Here is a 20,525-nt window from a genome sequence, read left to right as displayed (position 1 = left end):
ACAGTATTGCCAAAATCTAACAGCAGTATGTTTAGGCCAGTTGCCTTACGCTGACTATTGCTAGGATACCAGACTTTTGGATTCCTGATACCCAAAAGGATTATTCACTCTTGGCTTCTCTACATAATGTACAAATAAAAGGGAACTATAAATCATACCTTGGAAAACTCAGTCAGGCTTTAATGCCTTAAACTTGCCAAGTTTGTTTTACTAAGAAGCAGCTGCTTCATACACTGAAGTAAATACTGAAAAGTAAGTTTTTGAACGTAAAGGTTGGGCGTGCAGGAGAAATAGGAGAGATTGACAAGGGAGGTGGTTCCCATACATGTAGATGTAGAGGGGCAGTTAATTCCCTGATGTATGGCAAGAATATTTACTTTATTCAACAGGCTGTGTTTAAGTTATGTTATGTTATCCTGATAAGGAGAAGCAAATCAGTGAGACTTTCCTGGGTTATGGAGTACTGCAGTGCACGTAACAACCACTGCATGCATTATCCTCAGCTTGTACTGTTCCAGGACACCAGGGTGCAATGCTTTGCATTTGTTTTGGAGCAAAGTATGCTTTTAGACTCTCACAGAAAAATCAGTCACGAGTGCAGATATAACAAATGTTTTGTGCCTGACAGCTTTTCTCTCCCCAGACTACAGCTGCTGCTCTGGTGCCAGATCTAGTGTGGCCACCTCTTACCCCAGGGCCCTTCTCAGTGCAGCCAGCAGCAGTGACACAAGTGTGCTGTCAATGTGTTAGTGGCCTAGCCAGGTGAGCAGCTGGGGGTCTGTAACATGGCTAGGCCATGAGGTGGGCACACGGTGCTGCCCCAAGCTGAGGACTGACCAAACCTCACAGTTTGGCATGTGGTTCCATGTGCAAGAGTGCTTCAGAAGCATCCCTCTGCTCCAGAGGGTCACTTGTATGAGAGGGGGGATTCTCCCAAGGACAAACACTGGTGGCCACTTGACCAAAGTACCAAAAGTAACAAGTGGATCACATTTGTTCCTGAAAGGGTGAAGGGATCTTCTCTCTTCTGGGGAAGGTGGATGGCAAAAGCAGTGTTGTCTGATGTTGCTACAGCCTGTTATTTCAGCTGTGGAGGTGCCCAGACTGCTGGATGGATAAGTAGCTGAAACATATATAGCTGTTTCAGAGAGAGACTTGCAGATAAACTGTTTCTGCTGTTTTAAAGTCAAACAGTCTTTGAATCTGCTGTTTTCTTCCTGCAGTTGTTTGCTTCCAAGGATACTGCCTGCAAGACACATCAACTGGAGGGAAATGCATTAGCAAAATGGGAAATCCATATAGTTAGCTGTGCTGTGGTTGACTGGTTTTTATTCCTGGCTTACAGCATAGTGATATTCAAACTGTCAGCCACATCTAAGTTGGATTTAAACAAATGTGAGTCCAAACTGGCATGTGAAATTCAATTAAATCACCACATCAACTTCTGTATTTGCGTTCTCAGGATTGAGACTTAAATAAGTGTTAACACTATGAATTATACACAGTGACAGAATTTCTGGGGTCAGTTTCCTGGTGGAAGGTAATCAACAAAGATACAAATGTAATGAAGTCTTGCTTTGAAATGCAGTGCAGGTGCAATATCCAGCAGAAAAACAAGTTAATCAATGAACCAATTTGATATTTCAAATTCTGAGTACAGGCTACGCACTGGGCATATGTAATTCAGTTTGAAAGACAGTGTAAATTATTAATAACAAAACCAGATTGAATGTCTCTATCCATCCATTCATCCTGCATGTGGGGGCCTTACTCCTAAATATTTAACAATAGTTATAACAACTAACCTATTTTCTTTCTTTCCAGCCCGTAGGAGGAATTACTTCATTCACTTGTGACAATTTTATTTGCATATATAAATGTGTTCAAGTGAATCTAAGCTGGAGAAATACACATCAGTTAGTGCTGCAGATGAATTGGTTGCTGCTTCATGGCATCTACAGCTCTTACAGATAAAACAAGACAAGACCAGATTCTGCGTAGGCTCTGTCTGCTTCATGTTCTATGTTTGTTGATGAGCTGTTTGTTGTATAGATGCTGTGGTAGATCATGGCCACATGCAAGTCTGGCAGAAAATATCATTGTGGAACCTCTGACTCCATTACAGTGGTGGAGAACAGAAGGAAGTTAAGGTAGGTGAAAGATGTTGCCCGAGTTATATGGCCTTATATAACGGGTGCAGGTAAAACTTCTTTTGGCATGCCCAGTCCTGCTTCTGACTGTCAGTTCTTGGGTCAGGGTTGTCTCTTTATGTTCATTGGTGCATCCACAGAAGCTATAAAACATTTTGTTAGCCCAAGACTGCCAGAGTTATTAAGATACCTTCTTTTGCCAAGATAGGAGTCAGGAGCAGCTAGCCAAGACACCTGTATCAAAGAAGGGTGGCACTGCAGCGGTAAAAGTTTACAGATGAGTAAAATGAGTCATTTTTTGATTGGTAGGCCAAAAATCCATACCTTGCAGTAATTAAGAAGTTCACGAACTGAGGAGAGAATGTGGTCCCTTTTTCTTTCTGTTTTATATCTTTTTCTTTGCTCTGTTCTTCTGAACAACCAGTGTTACTTGGAAAATAATTCTGTATCCTTACTGTTCTGAAGAAAAATAAAGTCCCTGATTGATTGCTTCTTCTTTGCTTATCTTTCTTTTCTTTCCTTGCAACATTGGGATTGCCATTCACCTGCTGTCCTCCAAACTTGAATTTGACGCTCTCCATCTCTCCTTTCCTCGGTTTTCTTGTATTTCATTCTTGGTACACTATTCCCAGAATATTTTTTTCTGACTGCTTTGATATTTTGGACTCTAACATGACAGAAATATACCTGTTGAAGATTAGAAAAAATAAATGAACAAGTCAAAGTTTCTGCTAAGACAAGGTGAATCACAATTAGTTGAAAAGTGATCCTGGTGGTTCAATCATGGACTAAAACACTGAATCTTTGGGCTGTGTCTAAATACAACTGACCCTTCTTTCATAATCACTAACTTACATAGTAATCTATTTTTCCAAACTCACACTACATGATCTGGACCTTTCAAATGTACAGTCTTCAGGAAACTTGTTTTTTTTAACAAGCTTCTCAGCTTCTTACATCATCATGTGGGAAATTCTATTTGTCATAATATACCGGGAACCTGTAAAGATAATTTGGTTCTATTTCATTACAATATGATTAAGATAGATTAATTGTGCTGGCTTTTATCAGGTAAACACTGTACAAAGGTCTACTTTGGCTCTTGCAATGTTTTTAGCCAGTCAGTTTTGATATTCCTTTCTTTCCATGAACAAAATCATTTGTGCCTCTTTAGGTGCACAGGTCATTTTGCACATTGGGTGTAGCTCCTAAAATGAGCCAGAGAGGAGGGGACATAGGCATGGGGGAACAGCTTCAGGAACTGTTAGGAACCACTCCCAGCTTGTTAAAAAATTATTTCCATGTGAGCTAATACTATTCCTAAAGCTCTTAGTGGAAACAGAGTTCAGTATTATCTAGCTACATCTGGAAAGGCTCTTTTCATCAGAATGCAATTTTTATAACACGGCTATTCTAGAAACAAAGTGAAAGCTCTGGTTAGCTTTCCATCTAGTTCCCTGAATGCTCCTCTAGCTTTCACAGAGATTTTTTTTTTCAGCTGTGCCAATATCTGGATTGCAAGAACAAACCAAAGATTTAGATACAGTTGTGCATGCCTTGCAATGTTTAAAGAGTTTTCTGAATCACTGTCATTATTATGTTATTTGCATGAACAGTTTATGTTTATGCATATATATTACACTACATGTGTTTTATGGAAAGAAAGCATCAGGATAATGAATGCATATGTACTTCATATAAAACCTTTTCTTTGGTCACTTACGACTTCACATCAGTACAGCTTGAACCTCAAGACTTTAAGAGTACCTGATGGACAGCACAGTTATTAACACAGTGTATGTATGTGTTTGTGTACATGTATGCACGGAGAGAGAGCTCAGCACAGGCAGTGATTACAGTGAGGAGCTGAGAACAATCAAATTTCACTGAGATTATTGATGGTTTGAAAGTAAATTTTCCATTCTAAAACTTGTTCTTGTATTAGAAAGTCTGAAAAGATCGAGAGGATCTCGATATTTTCAGGTGGAAAAACGTCTGTGGCTTTGTTGTTGTTTGGTTGTTTAATTATTGTTTTAGTTTTTTATTTTTGTTTTGTTTGTTTCTGCTTGTTGGCAATATCCATGAGTTTTGAAATATCAGAAAACTGCAGTCTGTCTTTTCTGTTTTGTTGTGGTTACTGTTGGTGGTGGTTTTTCTGAAGGATCTTCTGAATTTCTGACTGATATCTACTGTCATATAGTTGTGCTTTTTCAATCTGCTTAAAACAGCTACCTGTTTCTCTAAGTGCCTTCTTGCAGTCTCCTGTGATGTGCCCAGTTGTCCCCCCGTAGGTCTGCACATACTGTGGAATTTTCCAGTGCAGACAAGGCTGTTGTTTTGAATGAAAAATAGTCTGGGGAAAAACACACCCCATTTTCAGTGGCTTTCCTCCATGATGAATAAATTCACAGAGGAGAGCATGCTTGTGCTTTTCCATTCCTGTTCTAACGCATTAAATACAGCCTTCAGTGTCAACAGTCCAAAGCCCCATGTTGTGGATAGGTGTAACACTTTTAGAGAACAGATTTTAGAAATGCTCTCTGCTATAGGCTCAGATCTTTTCCCATTTTTGTTGTGTGAGTATCAGCTATGTTTTATTTTAACAAGTGTTTAATAAGTCAGTGAATCTGCTAAACAGCTCATTTACATACATTGTACTGTTAGATTAGATAGCCAACAAGCCTTCTGGTTCCAGAAACTTCGTAGATGATTCTGTGTAGAATTTATAGAGGAAATAAAACCTCAAGTAAACATGAGACTCATTGTTTCATTTAGGTATTGGGCTAAGGTACTGGATGATTGACCCACAAAATGTGGCAAAGCCACTACAAATTGTGCCCTTCTATGCTTCTACCTGAAGTCAGTTTCAACTTTCAGATAAGATAATTGACCTACAGGCTTCAAAACAGAGAGAGGAATTTATTTTCTGGCAGGTGTATGCTTTCTGGACACCTCAGTAAATCCTCCAATGTTAGTAAACTGCTTTTAATAGAGCACTAGGTTAGAAAAAGTAGAACTGTGTTTGGAAAGTGCGGAGAAGAGAGAAAAGCATTTCAAGTACTTACATTCTTTTCCTTGCTATGTGTAATTTGTAGGAATCTGTAGGAAAATCATAGCAGCATATTGTTCATTCCTTCCTTCCTTCTCCCAAAATTAGAGCAGAAGATGGGATTCTGCTAACCACTAATTGCCTGGAATCCTGTGATTTCCTCTGATGCTGTGCTCTGGCCTACACAAGACTGGTATGCAGCTGAAGACACTGGCACACACAAGAGACAAAAGAGAGACCTTAACATGAAGGTGGTGAACATGCAGGCAAGATCACTCTGCAAACATTAACTGGTATTTTTACTGATCTTCTGAAAAGGTCAGACTGGTGGGAGTCTTAACAAGAGCAACAAAATAATCCAATCAACCAAGAAAAAAAAAAAAAAGCAGATTATTAGACAAAGAAGCCCATAATAAGGGCTAGATACTGTGATCCATGATCAGATTATGCAAGCAGGCTCACCAAAGGTGGATTAGGCCAGGATAGGGGTAGTACCAAAATGACGAACCCAACATCACAACCCAATTTAATTCTGTCTAAATATTTGAAAACAGTAGACAATATCTCTCTCTGGCTCTTTGTGTGTATATGCTTTGTGTGTATATGCTGTGACCTCAGGCCAGCACATGCTTACATGCACATGCCAGCACATGATTACACTGAAAAGCCCTTTGCTCACAGATGTCTTTCCGTCACGAAGAGGTACCATTTTATTATGTGCACTTCTGAAGACATGGCTGCCAGAATCAAATCCTTGATAAATTTCCTTTGAAGATGGAGCCTTTTTTTTTCTGTGATAGTCTTCAGTAGAGAAGGATAACTTAGTTTAGCTTTCACTAATGGCCTTCAAGAACATTGTTTCTGCACTGGATGCTTAAGGACCTTAGTACCATCCCATCACTGAGATTCATTATTAGAATTGAAACACAGAGAACAAAAAAGCAAATTGCTCATTCCACCCTAATTTTCTGCTTTCTTTAAACACCATTACATCCTGGTAATCCTGATACACCAAGTATAGCTTGTCTTTGTTGTCATATTTTTGATCCCTTTCACCATGTTCTCAACAGTAGCAGAAAAGTAGCCTGTTTTCTTTGAGTATGTTCATATACTAGGTCTAACAAAATATGAAGTCATTCTAAAGTTTAATTTTGAAATAGATTTTCTAGACCAAAAAAAAAAAAGTGGTTATGCTCTTCTTTTCATGACTGCTTTCTATAACGTCTCTAGGTTTGGGCCATTTAAATGTTTTAAGAGAAAGCAACATGATTTTCTTTCAACACTCTGACTTTTGTACAAACATCATTCATCTGTTTAAACTACCATGAAGAAGCCATGATTTCAAAGAAGAAAGATACCCAGGAGGCTGGAAATGGAGAGAACCATGTTTCCTTTCTGTTTCCTTGCAGGAAAGCTTTCTAGAGCTGTAGTGTAGCCAGAGGACTTCAGCACACACAAATGCTAAGGCAGTAATGCAGAAGAGTCTGTGTAAACTTTTTGCTCCAGTTAAAATCTCCTGGCAGTACTAGACATAGATGTACACACAACTCCAGAGCATGAGCCACCAATAAAAAGCCAGAGTTTTGCTACCTAATATTCAGTTTGGACACAAGTAACTCCTTTAAAGAACCTAGTACTCAGTCGTGATTTAGCACTCAGTTTCTTACTCAGGTATATGTGATTAACAGAGAAATGGTAGTTCTAAAGGGGCAGTTGTGGCTAAATGGACAGTTCTTTACAGCCATTAGTGGAATTTTACATAAGGAGAGGGTATAAAGACTCTTTCAGTTTTCCATTAATAATAGTATCATAGAGTCATAGAATGGCTTGGGTTGGAAGGGATCTTAAAGGTCTTCTAATTCCAACCTCCTGCTATGGGCAGGGTTGCCATCCAGCAGATCAGGCTTGCCAGGACCCCATCCAGCCTGGCCTTAAGCACCATCAGGGATATGGCAACTACAGCTTCAGCACCTCACCACCCTGTAAGTAAAGAGTTTCCCCCTAACATCTAACCTAAATCTCCACTATTTTAGTTTAAATCCATTCCTGCTTCTCTGTCACTATCATCAGACCATGTAAAAAGTCGGATTCCCTTAAGTTTGTAAGCTCCCCTCAAGTTTCCTGGAAGAAAACCATGCAGTGATATTCATTGAGTAAAACACAACAGGTCCTAACAGAAATGAAAATATGAAAAAGTCCCTTTAAGAACATCAACAAAAAATTAGTATCATGTATGCACCAAGACACGTTTTGTCACAGCTCTGTCAACATCAACTTCGTTATGATTAGAGGCTAATTTGCATATGCAGATAATATAGTCATGTGAACAAGCCTTTACAGTATTATGACTATTTATAAATCTTTTACCTGAAGTGCCTGTGAAGTGGTGTTTGCACAGGCTTCAAGGCTATTTTTCCTGTAACGGTTTGGCAAGGATATTAAAGGGAAGAGGTGACATCAAAAAAGCAGCATGTGAAAAATGCAAATATCCAGGGGAAATAACAACATATGAATCTCTGTGACAGCAGATTCCTTGGTGGAACTGAGTTAGCCCCATCTGTGCAGGCAGGCAGTAAACTGGAATGTAGGAGAAATGGTGAGGACAGGAGTTGTTCAGGCTGGTGATGGCAGGTTCAACACATCTGATGTTCCCGTTGATGTCAGTATTTTTCAGCCCCGGGGAAAATCCAACCTGATGCAAACTGCATTAACTGTGAGGCACTCAGATGGGAAGCGTTTTTATGATCAGCCTATGTTGTGGAATGAAAGGAGAAGAATTACTGTGACATGCTGGGGTGTATGTTGTTAATTGCTCGTCATAACAATTCTTTTCTTCAGCAAGATCTCTCCTTTCCCTTACCTCCTCACCCTATGAAATGATCTTGTCAATATGGAGAGAGCAACCGTGAGGAACCTGTAATGAAAAAGTGCTGTTGCCATGGCATAGAGTTCTGGTCTTATATTGAAAGAATTTCTTAGTCCTCATTTGCATTCCCTGACCCTCAGAACAGCTATATCAATTGTTTGGATTCAAACAATTAAAAAATCTTTATTACTAAGAAGAAATTAAAACAAGTAATGAGCTTAACACAACTCTAGATCAAAAAGCCCTTATCTGGCTGCTAAAGGGAAATGCATATTTCTGTGCTGTTTACAGCCCAAAGTGGCTTAAGTTAAAATATACTGGGGCAAGAGTAAGCTGATGGTGGAAAAAGGAACTAATGTTTTCTTTTCACAGTGAACAGTGTGAATTTTCAGCTGTTTTTGTTGCTGACATCACACAAAGATACTCCTGAAAACTACTATGCAGGTTGTTTAAATCTCCTAAATTAAGCTCTTTAATATATTTTTTTTTTGCATCTGTTGATTTCCCCTGTTTATTTGACTGAAATGTTTGCACCAGGCTTGTTCTTGTTCCATCTTCAGTGTTTGAATTAGAGATAATTTTTCCCCTGCTTTTTTTTTTTTTTTTTTTTAATTCCTTGGTTTTGTGGGTGGATGTAATAAAGTTTTATAATCCTGATGGGCTGATAGTAACTAGGATGAAGTTAACACAAGAAGAGGCAGATGGTACCCACGCCTCCTTTGGTAGTTCTGTCAGCACACCTCTTGCCATTGTTCAGCAGTCTTCCCTGTTCCCATCTGGGATGTCTGAGGGATAGATGCTGCAAACTGCACTGCAGCTCACTAGCTGATTTCATGGCACATAGGATGGTGCAATCTGTCACACAACCACCGAGAGCATCAGCCAGCTTTCATGCCCCAGGTTAAAAAACCCCCAAACCGTGAAAATTTGGTTGCTAACTCCACCTGCTCCTTTAAATATCCTGAGCCAAACTTCAGGGTATTACAGCTCAAAAATACAAACTTGGGATTCCATTTTATTTCTATTGTTGGAAATTTTAGCTCAGAGTACCAGAGAAAAGCAGACCTTTCTAAGATACTCAACTTTAAAGCTTAAACTGTTGGAGGGTCTCTGAGACAACTTGTGTGTTTTCTTTGGTGTCCTCTCCAGCTGGTCTTCAATAAACTCGTAACATTTTTGTTTTCTTTTCCCTCTTCCCTTTCCAGAATATTCATTTCACTGTATATTTGACCCTAGATTATTTTCACATCTGTGGTTACAGCTTACCTCTAGAAATCCAAATACCATCTTGGGCACCGAGTACTTCCAGGCACTGCTAAACTTTTAGACAGTCATGTCTGTGCTCTGTGGTCTGGAGCAGTCTCAAATGACAACACTGACCTTGGTTTGATGATTTCACTCCTGTGTGGGTGAACATACAAACCCTAGTTTTGAAGACGCAGTTCATTTTGTACAGGAGGCTTTTCATCCTTAGCATGTGACACACCACATAGTGTCCATGTAATTGCAGAAGTCCTAACAGTTTTCCATCTTGTGGAGCTATATGCTTCTGAGTCTTATTCTCACTAAAAAAGCAGCTTCAAGGAAAGATGCTGTTATTATTGTTCTCTTATCAATACACAGGATGTTGTTCCCATCTGTCACCTTCTGCCCCGGAACTGGCAGTGAGTTATGCTCATTACAGTGTGATTACATTTTGTAAGGTGGGTGGCCCATAGCTGCATCTCCAAAGCGCTATTAAACCTTTGAATTGAAGTGCAGCTGGGATAAAAAGCTTAGCCTGTTCAAAGGCCAAGTGTGCTTACTTGCAAGGCAGTGATGGTCCAAGAATAGTTTCTGTTTTTCTGACTTCCCATTCAGATTTCTCAGTTTGCCTCCTAAGATGGTAGGCCAGCTGATATACAGACATCTTTTAATCAGCTACTTAAGAAATGGCTTCATGGTACAAGGTATGGTCTTCTTCCCAATGCTGGATGTCTGTTTGGGAAGGTCTGTCTGCATGCTTGAAATAATATTATTTTTCTTGCCCACAGCAGTCTTGAAAGCTGAGGTTGTTTGCCTGATGGTTTGGATATTTGTTTTTTTTTCCAGCCTGCTGCACCTCATTTGGGGCAGATGAGAAGGGAAAAGATGTGGGTGAAAGTCTTTTCATCTCTGATGTTTGATATATAGCATGGTTTTGTTATTCTAACCTCCTGCGTCCATCTTCAGGGTGGCGAAAGGATGGAAAATAACTGTAGAGAAGCATTTAATGAGCTTATTTGTTGCATCCTGTCCATCTCTGAACTTCAACATTCTTTTCTGTATTCCTCTAGCCTCCAAAAATATACCACTCCTTCTGCTTCGTATTCCCTAGAGACTGAGTTACTAGAGATTGATGATTTAACTTCTAGTGATTGATGTAGAAAATATATATATATATGTATATATATCCCACCACCTGCCCAGAAACACTAAGTTTTACTTCCATACAGAACATATCCCAAGCTTTTAAATCCCCTTGTAAATGCAATTGTAACTTCTTGGGAACCCCACTACACAATGGCAGCTGATGCTTTTGCTATTTTGGCACCCTGATTTGGTATTACGCTGTGTGACCATCATCGTTCGTTGAAGAAAAATATTTTTACTCTCTACAGTTTGAAAGCAAAGGCGGTTAAATAAAAACTTTATCTGGGTCTGGTGACTCACTGTCAGAATATTTCATGAACTCTCAGGATGTAAGTGATGATTAAAGAATAATGTTCTACATGTGTTGATTTTATAAGAAAATTTTTTTCTCTGAAGATGCTCGTGTTTAAGTGCTGAAATACACATATTGTCCTAGGCAATGTCCAAAGGCTACCCAGTAAGGGTTGTACAGACTGGACTTCAGTAAGGTAGTACTGAATCCAGTAACTGATTTGCTGGTTGCTCTAATGGAAAGAAAATATTTGTGGATATAATAATAAGTGCAGTTATAAATAATAAGTGCATACACGTGCATGTAAGATACGTCTTTTATAGAAAGAAAGGAAGCACAAGCTTGAATTAATGTTGAATATTGAATTATATTATGGTTCTGGTTAGAAAAATGAGCTTTCCCTGGAGTATCAATTCCTTGGTGAAAGAAGCCTTTTGGTAGAAGGCATTTTAAGTGGGATTATTGCTGTCCTTCATTGCACTGATGAAATCCTCCCAGGAATTAGGTGACAATGCTCATGAGTTAGAAGGCCCAGGTTTTGTCCAAGACTTAAACTAACTTCTGATTTCTCAGAATTATCTTCTGTGAGCCCTTATTGGTTACCTATGCAAAACTAGATTTACCTTTGTATTCTACCTCCAAATTCTTCCTATCTTTTGCCAAATGAGTAAATAAAATTATTTTAGCCAGGTAAATACCACCCTTTCATAGCAACAGAAGAGCAGATTGTTATTGAGTGTCCAACCCTCGTTTTAGTCCTTTTTTTCTGTTTGTCAGTGAAACAAACAAAATCAAATGAATCTCAAATGCTCCTGGGAGCAGAGAAAGAGTGGAAGGCTGTTAGTTCTTTTGCTGGATCAGGGAGTGGTGCCTGTGGATGAGGATGAATTTGAAGTTTGAGAAGTCGACTTCGATGTGACTACCAACTGTTTGTGTGGAACCAGCTCTTGCTGACTGTTTTGCAAGAAGATTTCCCTAAGAAGTCAGATTTAAATTGGAATAGTTCTTCTCTGAAATACAAGAACAGGAAAATAATAATATTGATGTCAGGAAAAATGCGCAGAAGCTCCGGTGTGCCTCCCTGAATATTATTACATGTTGTGTATTACAGACAATAATACAATTATACAGTAATATTTATATAGAAACACATTTTCAATAAATTTGTTCTTAACAAAACCACAGCCTTTTTTGAGCAAAAGGCCCTTGCAAACAATGTCAGCCTTGTAGTTGTATATTTTATATGACAGCACCAAATTTCATAGCTGTGTAATGCAGAAATATGGTAATCAGGGGCTTAAATATTTAAATAGTGAAAAGTTGATGATACTGTGGTGAGGAATGTTCAGATACTGTATGAAAAACACCAGAAAATCTGCCAGAAAATATAAATACATATTTTGTTAAGTTTTTGTATTTTGCATTCGTAAGACATCATCTTATGCATACATACATTTGCAAACAAAATCAGATGTTCATCATTTGATGCTTCACAAATTGCAGTGGGGGATCCAGAACAGTGACAAGCCTCTACATGGAACAGAGGCTCAGTCAAGCTCAAGAGTGAGTTTTTTTCCAAGTTTGATTTTCACATCTAGATTGACACAATCCCTTTTTTTTTTGGTTCTTTCTCTAGAATATTTTATTCCCTGTTTCAGTTTTCAACCCAGCCATCATTCTTAGTTCATGTAGCCTTAATCTAAAATTTACACTAGGAGTGTCAGGCTCTACCATAGATGTTAAGCCAGTCTATTTTAGTGAAATGTTGAGGGTCATTGTTGGAAGGGATTTTCTCCAGATTTTGACTGATAGAGTCAGGCAATAAGGAGAAAAATCTGCCTCTCTATTTCTATCTCTGCTCATAGATTAGCTTCATTCAAAATCATTGGACTTCTGCTCCTTTGCTTTACCTATGCCTTTTTCTCTCTGTCTCCTCTGAGGAACTTTCTTTCTGCTGCTTCAATCCCTGAATTTAGAAAGGTCAGCAACCAAGAGTGTGGATTACCCTGGTATCATGGATGCAAAGAAAAGGAAGCATTGTATTTTTTCACTCTCCTAGCCCCTTCAAAGTCCATCTAAAGCAACATTTGCAATGTGGGTGTAATACACTTTTTTTTGTTTTCTTCTCCTTTCACTGAGTTGCTTTCCATTTTCTGCCTAACCTTTTCATACGACGAGCCTGAAGATTTTTCTTCTTGGTGTTTTCACTATGGATACTCCAGTACTTGTGAAAATAGAGGCAATATGTTCATTAGAATGTGATTCTGAACGATTATCAGCATATCCAGATTCCTGTGTAGGAGCTGGTAGAACTTGAGCCCCCATGAACAGAAGTTACTTTAACTGGGCAGTCCGTAGGAGAGTGAGTTTTCTGTTATTGTATTAACACGTACTCAGCTTAGGTCTTCAGGAGACCTCTGACCACTACTTGTTTGAGGATGTCTCTGTCTAAGATAACATTGTGATTAGCATTAAAGGAAGCAGGGGGGGAAAAAAAAGAAAAAAAAAACAAAGGTTTTCTTCCTGAAGCAAAATGAAGGAAGATTTTCATTTCCCAACCTAAAGAACCTCTGGAAGAGTAAGTCAAGATGGAACCTGGCAAAAACTTATTATGTGCTTTGACAACTAGTGGCTAGGGATGTGGTAAATCTAGTTATAAATGAGTTGAGCAGGAAGCTACTTAGAAATACTAGCACTAGAGTCAGCAGAGGACAAAAGGTGCAGGGATTACAAACTGCATTTGCTGAGGCCTCCTGTCAGCTCAGTAAAATCAGAGTCAACAGTGGCTGGTGCACTGTGGGAGAAGCAGGAGGGGGAAGATGAGCGTTGTCAAGGTTTGTGCACTGCTATTGGCACTTGACCTACTCTCGTTATTGTTGCTTTGCTTGGCCTTTTATCTGATAAATTAAAAAAAAAAAAAAAAGGATTAGAGTCTAGAAACACAGACAAAAGAGAGTTTACCTACCTGCATAAGCACTATGCAGTGCAATTGCCACATGGGAACTATACTTCTAGAGTTAAAATGGTAGCTGGTGGGACTAGCAGCGATGCTTTACAGTTATAGGCTGTGAGTGTGGTGGTTGATGGCAGTAAAAAGGTTGTATCCCTAGGCAGATTCAGAGAATGGCATTTAAGCAGTCCAGAGTCTGGTCTGTAGCTGAGCTGAACTGGCACTAGTTGCTAGAGCAGATTGCATAAGTGACCCAAAAGGGATGGCAGAGAATATCTTTCCAACTCCCAAAAGCAGAGGGATCCTATTCAGGGAAGCTGTCTCAGCTGTCAGGGTAGTTCTTCCATCTCGGTGGACTGAAAAATATCTGTGTTTTTTTCCTTTGCAAGTGAAAACAAAAGCTGGCATTTGAACAACTGTTTTAAAAAATGGAAGAGTTTCAAGCTTCTGAGTATTTAATCTTCCAAAATCTTAATGATGGCTTATAAAAGTTAGTATTCTGCAATGAGATACTATACAAATTCTGCCTCGTTTATTTGTAAAAGATGAGTGCTAAGTCATTACAGAGCATAATTTACTTACTGTTTTAAAGCCAGGAAAGGTGCAACTTGATTTGTTTCTGTAACTGTGTGAGCTTTCTTACTGTTTCAGTACTGAACAGGAAGTGCTGCTTCATCCTACTGAAATCCTGTATAGGCACAATGGATCTGGAGGCTATTTGGGAGTGATGTGACTGGGCTTTCTGGGGTGGGTGTTCTCTGATCTCCCTATAGATCTTCATAGAAGGAGGCTTGTTTGCAGACAGGGTGCAAACCAACTGAGCTGTGCTGTGACTTGAAGAGAGCAGGGGGAGAGCAGCAGCTTGTATTCTGTGGGATTTCTGGGTCAGTGGACCAAAGTCTTCTGTATTTTTTTACAGCCTGTCTTGGCCCTCCTTTTGTGCTGGTGAAAGAGGGCCTCCATGTGCTTGAGGCTTGACTTCCAGCACAAAGGCTGAGTTTGAGAGTGGCTTTCAAACAGTAGCCAAAATGTTAGTCTGTGCATGTGTATGGGGAGGTGTGGGGGAGGCCACATCGCTCCTTTGTGCAGTCGCACAGAATGAGCCACAATCTGTCATGCTTTTGGTTATTAATAGCCAGAATATGAAAGTAGGGCAAATATCCTTCCCAATTTATCCTGACCTGAATACTCTATATCATCTTCAAGCCACAGAATAGTAATTCTGTCTCTAGCTGTCACATTCCTGAATTTTAAGAGCAGATATCTGTGACTATTTTGTGTCACGATTATCCATGTCACGTTACAGAGAGAAGCCTGCAGGCAGGCATGTGAGCTATGTGAGTGCTGCTTGCTTACGGAAACACTGGGATGGTGATCCTGCTCCCTGTCACTCCATACTGACACAGACAACCAGATGAGAGAACCCCAGGGAGAGGTCACCCTGGCCTGCAGTGGCTTTGCTGGGGATGAGAAAAGAGTAAGACACAGAGAGGCAGGCGACGTGATGGGGAGAGGAATTAGAGAGCCATGAAGAAATGTTGATGGAGGCAGGAGGCTTTTGATTCAGGAACAGGGAGGGGGAAAAGAGGGAGAGAGATGCAGAAACCCGTAACCGTGCACTTAACCATTCCTAGGCAGGAAGGATCAGAGTTATGAAGGAGTGCACAATAATGTGGGAATACTGGGCTGTTGGGAATTCAGGAATTAAAATATAGAATGTTGAGACTAAGGAAAGGCTCTGGTGATACTGGAAGCCAGCATTTTTTTTCCTCCTTTTTGTCTCTAAAAACCATGAATATATCAAATACCATATTTTATTCCCCTCCCAATCTGCAGTTGGTGTTTTTCACTCCTAATTTTGAAGTCACAGCAACTTTTCTGACCAAATGTGCACATTCACCTGTACTCACATTCCTAGCAAATGAAGAGAGAGAAATAAAAGAGCATTAGCTGTGATAAATCAATAAATCTAGTAAAGAGATGCTAGAATCAGAAGAGCGCATTTGATCAGGCTTTTCCACTGACTTCCACACGAGCTGGCATGGTTTTGGAATGAAGTATGTCAGCTTGAAGAATCATATCTCCATCCTGTTATTGTTCTGAGTGTTATTCTGGTACACACACACACAAAAAAACAATAAATATTACTGCTGATTGCATTTAGAAGCTGCAGACATTAATCGGAATGTGGGCCTATTTGCTTGAGATGGAATGAATATACAGGGAAACAAATCCTTGCCCAGAAGTATTAAAATCCAATGTTAAATCAAAATGCAACGTAAGACTGTAAGAGTAGCATGAAGTAGGGAAGGTGATTGCGCTAACAGACTGTGCTTATTTAATCCTGCTAATTAACTACATGATCACTTCAAATCATCATCATAAAATGTTTCTGTTTCTGTCATGTTTCTGTCATGTAAAATACAAGGATGGCTTCCACCAAGCTAATTTCTGGCATTTCAGTGTTAAGAGTAGCATACGTGACAGATTAGGCCACTAGTTCATATTGTGTTTTTAGTGTGTCAGTACTTTTTCTGTGCCTTAAGTGTCAGTGTGAAACATCACAGATAGCCCTCCTGGCCTTGATCCGGCACCCACAGACACACACCTTATACACACCTCATACTTGTGCCTCGCTGCTGAACTACATCAGGAAAGGATGAACTTTGGGTCCCTGGCTCTTCCTTTCCCTATTTGTTCTCTTCCCCACAATGAACATGAATCTCTATTCACTCCTTTGCGGGAAGCACTCAGCCAGTGTGTGCACAGCACAGCAAAGATGGCATGCATCCCCTAACGCTAACAGCCACTTCAGGTGGGCTAAGATGGCGTCCATGTGATGCAAGAGAGCCAGAGCAGGCCGGGCCCACCAGCTCCAGCCCTTGTCCTAGGCAGCAGAGGGCAGTGACTGCACCTCTCCCTTTGCTCTCATAGTCAGGAGACCATAAGAGCCCCAGGTCCTGGCGCAGGGAGGCTGAGATTCTTGCAAGCAGAGCGCGGAGGGCATGCTGTGATGTTCCTGTTTGTTTTTGAAATGCTGATGCTGGCTGTCTGCCGTTTCTGTCTGTGTCCAATGGCAAGCATGCACCAGCGCTCAGGGCTCTGTGGCTTGGGCTAGTTGTGTTTGCAAGCTTGGTTTTCAGTGCTAAATAATTCTAGTCAGATTTCCAAGGAAATAGTAGATATTTAACTGCTTTGAGTCATTACAGTTTGCAAAAAACCCCTATGTCTGAGCTTTGAAATGCGTCCTTCTATCCTCTGCCTTCCAGCCCCCGCTGCTACCAGGGCCATCCTGACAGAGGAGCATCCTCCAGGTGCAGCATGTGGAAATGAAAGAGGGGAATTCTTACCTCAGAAACCCTGCCTGGCCAGGCCGGGATGCCCAGGCTTGTTGGTAGGCAGCTCAGTGCAGCCAGGACTCGTCTATGGGACTCTGGCATGTCTCTGGAGAGAGGGGGCAGGGCAGGAGCCTGCACACAGCCACAGTAGTTCTGATCTGTGATGGGCGACGGCTCATTAAGCTGTCGCAGCTCTATGGCAACAGAGTGCATGGCATCCACATCTAAAGCAAACACACAGGCTTTGATCAGGTTTGTTCTTATTGTTATACCAGTGGAGCTCAGCCCAGCTCCTCTGGAGCTTGAGACATTGCAGATTGCAGAATAAGCCCTGTCTGCCTCCGCAGGGATACTTTCAGCAGGTTTCTTGTTGCTGTGCCCAGCCCATACCCAGACACAGAGGGTCAGCCTCGTCACCCTCTGGAGCCATGTGTAGGCAGCACAGTGGATTTTAGGGCCTTTGTACCAAGACCTCTTTAGTGAGCATCACATAGGCCCTGGTCTCAACATGCAGGGAGGTCTCCATGTTCTGTGGAGGACAGAGGAGGCTGGAACAACCAAAATACAGTTGCTCAACATCGGTCTTTGGAAGACGAGGGGACTTCTGGCCTTCAGGCATTAGAGTTTCTATGAGGAGGGAATGATCCAGTTCTTCTATCCACTTTGTACATTTTGGATAACATCCAGTCTGACCTCTCTCAGCTTCTGTCTGGGTGTTTGAACTGTTAGATTATCTTTGGCAGCTAAGAATATATATATGTATATATATATATTTTATACCAAAGTGAATATTGATGTTCAGCGAGTTATCAAAACACAAGCTTACATTACTGCAAAGAAACCACGGCTGTATTCTTTTCAGAGTGAAGTCGTGCATTGCTCCTCATCTTGGGGAACAGAACAATAAATTACGTGGGGGACAGATTCAAATACAATCTTGCAGTGAGCAGATCTCTAAATAGAGATGTTTTAGGACAGCATCTTTGTGAAGGATCTGTTACATACCGGCTTCCCAGATGTTGCAAGGGGTTGCACCTCTAAGATGTCACGCAGCTCACATCCTTAATAAAAGTGCCCCTTTTCTTGTAAAGATTAAATCTTCTCACCCAAACACAAACTTTCTTCCTACAGTCTCTTCCACCCCGGTGTGTGAGGTGTCTGTGCCACTGAGGTCTCCTACTCACAGAGTAGAACTGGCTCCAGGTTAGACTCCATTCAAATGGGTTCTGCCCATTTCCTGCCATTGTCTTTCTCCTTCCAAGGTGCTCATGCAAGGAAGTTGGCTAAGAAACACTAAGCTTCATAAACTCTTAAGAAAGTTGTTGTTGCAGGCCTTGCTGTAGCTCATCAGCGCGGGACCCAACCATCCTAAAGGCTGTACTGGACTGAGCACATCCTGTTTCCCCATCATGGCATATGCTGTGTGCCATATTGACAGGCATTTGGTTTTAGCACAGGTAATCACTGATACGTTCTTTTAAGTGAGATTCATGGATGATGATTGCATTTACTGCATAAATTACTTCATTATTAAAATCAGGTCATTTGAGCCCCAAAACCATTAGCATGCAAACTATTAGCATAATTTCATAAGCTAATAAATCAAGCGCAGGAAAAGAATTAAGTGGTTCCTAGTGATAAGTGTTTCTTCAGAGATTAAGAAACACAATTTTCTTATGCATATATTAACATTTTAAAAGTGAATTCATGCAAAAGCAATTTTTCTGCATATATATAACTTATGTTTAATAATCTTTATACTCAGCCTCCAGAGCTCCTTCAAAATTAATGTTTTTCTCAAATCACTGTACAGTAATTTGAAGTCAACCAGCTAGCCTGTTTTGATACAGTCTACCTGTAAAATTCTCTATGCTTTTATTAAACAGTCAAAGTTAGGAAATAAGCCAAGATATGATTTAGAAGAAAAGTAGCTTGGATTCATCCTAGATAATGAAATGTTCACCCAAGGTAAACTTAGTATTCTTAATCCTAAGCAGTACCAATGAAATTGTAATTAACTCCATAATTGCAATCTAGAACTACAGTTGTCTTCTTATTAGAATGGTGCATTAAAATTGATTTAATTCCCATTTCTTATGTTTAATTCCCACTTCTTATGTAATAGAATGTAATATTGGCCAGAATGACACAAAGATAGGCTCCTCTGTTCATCTCACTGACTAGATTCAAACTAATACAGCAATACAACTGTAATTATTTGGATACACAAAAGTTGCATGAAAATAAAGCAAATTCCAAAATAAATGAAGCTAATAATCAGCAGATGACAATGCACAGGAATTCTGTGTTACAAGGTGCCCATATTCTATTTATATTTAAATGGTTTTGTTTTCCAGCTCCTAGCCTACTGTTTTGGTTTGTGTTATATTCTTTTTTTTTTTTTCTTTTCCCAATATGAGCCTTTCAATAATAGGTTCCAAGGAATAGGATAATGTGATGTTTTCAGTGCTGCACTCACCATACTGGGTATTTTGGATCTTTTGGTTTGTAAAATAGTAACAACCTCAATCTTTTCTAGCCCACATGTGAAAAAAATGCTCAGTAGTTTCTTGTGCTTGCTGCTATTTAATGACAAGCTTGACTAAGATAACACAACACTGAGAACTACTTCTTTGAGGAGGGTGGCATGTTGATGGCCATCTCCCTGCATCAGTTTACCATGGGACCGCAGCTAGCACAAGGGAGATTACATGCAAGAGCACACTTCTTTTCATGGCAGCTGGTTATTTTATCAGCCTTACTGCAATTTGAAGCCACAGCCCTCAGACACAGTAGAACCAGTATTGTCCCAAGTGCAGCAGTAGTGGTTTCCTGTGAGTAACAGAGATGGTGGGACAGTCACCAGGCGGCCTGTGCGGAAGAGGAGGGCAAAATAAATGTATTATGAGTGCTCTTGTCAAGCTGTGTAGACCATGAACATTGATCAAGGTGGACCCATGGCTCAGAAGACCAAGTATTAATTATGTAAATAAGGAGGAAGCGGTGCACTGTCAGTGTGCAATTTTTGTGGCTGTTGTTCTTTTTTCCATGATCCTTTCTGTCTTCCCTGTCTTCTGTATTTCTGTCAGGACATTGTAAATCTCCCAAATTATTAATGTGTTCCGTAACTTTCCCCATCAGAAGAATTCAGCATCTCAATCCTCAATTATGGTCTCTTTTGCAGTCTTTCCTTTAAAGCAGATATTGAATTACTGCTGCTCCTGGCAGGTCTTTAGCTTGTTTGGAGACTGTGCTGTTGTATATGCATTAATCATTTCTATCACTGGTAGATTCTCCAGGACTATGCTTCAGGTACTTCTTCAGAAGGGTTTATCAAAACCTGCTTCCAGGTCATAAACCTATTTTTCAGTGTTTGTATAACTAATTGCACAGAGGAGATGATGCAACTGGCATGTTGAGAACACCCATGTGAAATGGTGTTTATGAAAATTTTCTAATCAAAATGTGAGAACGGTTATGAAGTTTGGC

This window comes from Lagopus leucura, unplaced genomic scaffold (genome assembly GCF_019238085.1).
Source record: "Lagopus leucura isolate 7727_CA_CO unplaced genomic scaffold, USGS_WTPT01 Super-Scaffold_100002, whole genome shotgun sequence".
Lineage (NCBI taxonomy): Eukaryota > Metazoa > Chordata > Aves > Galliformes > Phasianidae > Lagopus > Lagopus leucura.
Note: the sequence above shows the minus strand (reverse complement) of the source record.